A 4,948-nucleotide genomic window follows, 5' to 3' on the forward strand; every position below is an offset into this window, starting at 1 on the left:
TGCAAGGCAAAGTAGAATAACTAGTGTTACTGAAGTTTTTGATATATGATGGTTGATGGATTTATTACTTTGTATAGTTAGAGAAACTGGTGTATGGATGTAGGTTCTGATTGTACAAACTAATTTTTATGTTTTGAAGTGGTTCTAATTGTAGGTTATAATAGTACTTATTTTTGAACTGAATAAAATTAATTCTGGTTTGAATTGGGTCTAATTTTGATTTGAATTAAAGTTTAATTTGAGTATTTTATGCAGTTATATATTTTACTATGAGATTTAGTTTAAAAAAAATACATATGTAGTGTTCATATTATGCTTCAAAATAGATATGCAGTATAAATCAAATTTTTTTATCCTAAAAATACATATGCAGTGTTAAGATTAAGCAATTTCAAAAATACATATGGACCATACCTAATATGTTTTTTAATATGTTTTCATTTATTATCAATATAAATGCGAATTTGAATTAAATATAAACTTGTGTTTTTTATGAAGTTCTACTTTGTGTTGTGAGATTTTAGTTATAAAATACATATGCAGTATTGATATTTTGCTTAAAAATACATATGCATTATACATCAAATGTATTTATCTTAAAAATAGATATGCAGTGTTAAAATTAAGCATTTCAAAAATACACCTTGATCATAACTAATATATATTTTAATATGTGTTCATTTATTATCATTATAAATGAGAATTTGAATTAAAGATAAATTTGAGTTTTTTATGTAGTTCTACATTTTATTGTGAGATTTTAGTTACAAAAGATACATATGCAGTGTTGATATTTTACTTAGAAATATATATGGATTATACATCAAAATATTTTTAGCATAAAAATAAATATGCAGTGTTGGTATTTTGCTTAAAAATACATATGCATTATATATCAAATGTATTTACCGTAAAAATACATATACAATATTAAAATTAAGCATTTCAAAAATATACCTTGATCATAACTAATAAGTATATATTTTAATATGTGTTCGTTTATTATCATTATGAATGGGAATTTGAATTACTGATAAATTTGAATTACAGTTGAAGTTGTGGTGTGGCTCGGAAATAATCATCTCAACTGTATCCATCTCAAATACATCTAATGTTGTAGTTTCTTCAGAAACTACCAAAGCTCCTTCGTCGTATGCACTTAATATTGCTTGAACGTTGTTACAACCGACTCTTCTTTCAACAACACACACAGATGAACTTGCAAAGTTTCTCCCTACAACTTTTTACAAAACGCTTACATATAAAGAAAGACGATTCATATCTTGTGTCTTTTTTTCTGCAACATAAAAACCTTTAAATCCATATCATTGTGTCTTTGTATTTTCCTTGTATTACCAGTGATTTGATACTCTACTAGAATATGTTTGTTTGTTAAGTCCACATTTAAATTTGATGCCAAAACATCATGTAGCTCAATGAATGATTATGTTGTGCTCAAAAGTATAGCATCAGTGACGTAATCTTCATAGTTTTTTTTCATATGTTCACCTACCAGAGTGCTTCACAAGAACTGGTATGCTTCTCATTTCTACATGATTTAACCAAAAATAAATAAATATACATATTTGTCAGATGTCACTTGTTACATCATACAATCATCAACTTTAAGTACAAACAAATTTACACAGTCAACATCTCCATTACAAACACATCAAAAGTTTGCAACCAAATACAGAAACTACTGAATCGAACATAAGTAAAACAGATATAAAAGATATTTTCATATACATTTTTCAGCTTTAAATGCAAACAAAGTTCCACAACATATCTATTTTTAGGCTAAAAATATATTTAAACAACATTTTTTAAAGTAAAATACAAACACAAAAAAAGTTTTCAACCAAATATATAAACTACTGAATCAAACACAAGTAAAACAAACATAAAAGATCTTTTCATATACACTTTTAAGCTTTAAGTGCAAACAAAGTTACACAACATATGTATTTTTAGGCTTTAAATACATTTAAACAACATTTGTTTAAAGTAAAATTCAAACACAGGAAAAGTTTCCAACCAAATACAGAAACTACTGAATCGAACACAGGTAAAACAGATATAAAAGATCATTTCATATATACAGTTATACTCTTAAATTCCGACAAGTAAAACAAAAAAAATATAATTTCATCACATGGAAATGCTAATATTCGATCATTCATTGATCTAGGAGTTCTGAAAATAATTGTATAAACTTCAAATATAAATTTGTTTATAATATATTCATAATCGATTATACAACAAATTGAAAAAATTCTACAAAGCTTCACAATTTGTTCAATTGTTAAAACGATCAAAATAACAACAAACGATCCCCAAAACAATAGATGAATTCTGAAGTTTTAATACCTGGAACAAATGTTAAGATGAAATTTGCAATAGACTGAAATTCCGAAGTTTTTTGTTCTATATGTTGAAGTTACTGCTGCATTGTTTCTAACTCGAAATTCGTTTACAAATTTTTCAAAAACAAATTAACGACGACAACAGAAACTAGATAGGCACATCATTAATGGTTAAAAAAAATTGAACCGAAAAATAATAAAGATTTTGTACCTTAAACAATAGTAATGGTTGAATTTCAACTGATTGTTGAATTCGAACAAATTGAACTGAAGAATCTACAATTGAATTTGATTCGAAGAAATTAATGCATCATTTGGAAACTGCTGTTGATTTCGAAGAAGATTCAGTCGAATTTGATTCAACAACAACATTGGTTGAATTTCAGAAACACGATTGGATTAGAACAAATTACTCAGAAAAGGATTCAACAAATTTTGCTTTTGCTTTTTTTTTTTTTTTCGAATGAACTCGTTAATGGAAAAAAACTGAAATTTCAATTTTATTTAGTGATGTCAACATATAACAGAAATCACGTTTTTAAAGAGGTTTAAGTGGAAAAGGAATCTATAAATTTAATTGATTGGTAATTATACCATATTTTGCTCAACGAATTTTAGTTAATTAAGGGCAGTAAATTTGTTGTATATGTATTTTTATAGCAACAGTTTTTAAAAATATAAAATACAAGTTGCTACAAAATGTAATTATGAAACTGTTGCTATAAAACTAATAATTAGGGTCTTAAGTATGCTATTTCTGAATTTTGCCCTAATTTTTTTTTCATTAGTTAACTTTACATGTTTGGCCATTTGCTGCATTGACTCTTATATTAATTTTATCATAACTTTTATATTATTTTAATATTTTTATTATCTTTTATTGACTTGTTTTGTCCTCATTGATTGGAGTAACATATTAGAAATTTTCTTCATTATTTTAATTCCTTTTGAAAATTTTAGTTCATTTTGAATGGACATTATGTTAATGGCCAATGAAGAAAATTTTTTCATTGATTTTCGAGGCCTTCGCAAATAAAAAGATGGGTATTACGTATACAAATACGTAATAAAATTTGGGCTATGACGAAATCTTTATAATATTTTAAAACTTTATCTAAGTCCAATTTTTAAATCAAAAAATATTTTTTATACATATGCAACGTATTTTTTTTAATTTATTGATTATTTATTTGTTACTAATATTTTACGAGAGTGTTTTGTACATGTTATTGGGAATACTCGTCGGGAGCGGTCTTCAAAGAAGACTTTAAATTTTGTATTTTATTTTATATTCTTATACTTATACAAATATTATCATAGTGAAAACTTTATTTTTGGGACGTTGGGCAGGAATGCTTTAACTTATACAATCCTTACCACGCTTTTAGGCAAATTTAGACCGTTAAAATGTACAGAAAAATTAAATTAATTTAGATATTTAATCAGTTAATGAATACTTATATACATTAAAAGATATTACGTAATCTTTTTCTTTAAAATAAATTTTTCTGAAATTCAATTATTTTCCTTTCCGTATAGTTTCTTATATACTTTAGATCATCTTCGCACATTTTTTATATACAATAATTTATGTAATTTATACATTCTTTGTATGCAAATTGTTTATATTATTTTAAGGCAAAATGCTCTTCTAGATCCCTGTACTAGGTCAGTTTTGTAAGTTGGACACTTTTACTTACATGTTTGTTATCTGGACTATGTCACCTGTCACATCATTTTCAATTATTTCATGAAATTCAAAGTCATTTTTAAAATGCTACATGACAAGTTAAATATTAAAATTAATTTAATTAAATAAAAAAATTTATAAATTATAGAAAAATTTAAATAATCATGTTTTAAATAATATTCAAATAATTAAATTATGAAATGACATTTAATTTATTTTTGATCACAAATTAAATATCAATTTCATTTCAAATAATTAAAATTCTTCTCCAACTAAATTAAATTTTTAACTATAAATTCATAGATACAAACATAATGAATATTTGAATTTTAAATTTGAATATCTTTAAAAAATTCACAAAAAATTTAAAATTTTTCAAGATTAATCCCCAAAAATATAAAAAGATTCAAATTTAATTTTAATTCCAAAAAATGTAAAGATATTGAATTGAGAGAATTTTTTTTTAAATTGAAGGTGGTGTTGGGGAGGGGGCTAAGGTAAGGGATTAGGGTTGGGGTGGGGTTGAAAAGGGGGGCTGGATGAGCGGGGGGGGGGGGGGGGGGGGTTGCATGGGCTGGGATGGGGTAAGGAGGGATTGGACGAGGCTGAAGTGGGGTTTGGAGGGGGTTGGATGGGGCTGAGATAGGGGAAAAGGGTTGGACGAAGCTGGGTAGGGTGTGTGGGGGTGGGGATGGGCTGGGGTGGGTTAGGGAAGGATGAACGGGGGTTGGGGGGGGGGGGGGGGGGGTGGGGGGGGGGTGGGGATAACCCTTTTTAATTATTTTTTAAATTTTAATATTATTTTTATGTAAAATTGGTCAAAAATTGACCCCCACTCGCACCCTTAGGCGAGTGACTACACTCTCCTTGTCCTAGTCAGCCATTTAATGCC

Source organism: Capsicum annuum, chromosome 7 (assembly GCF_002878395.1).
Source record: "Capsicum annuum cultivar UCD-10X-F1 chromosome 7, UCD10Xv1.1, whole genome shotgun sequence".
In the NCBI taxonomy this organism is placed as follows: Eukaryota; Viridiplantae; Streptophyta; class Magnoliopsida; order Solanales; family Solanaceae; genus Capsicum; species Capsicum annuum.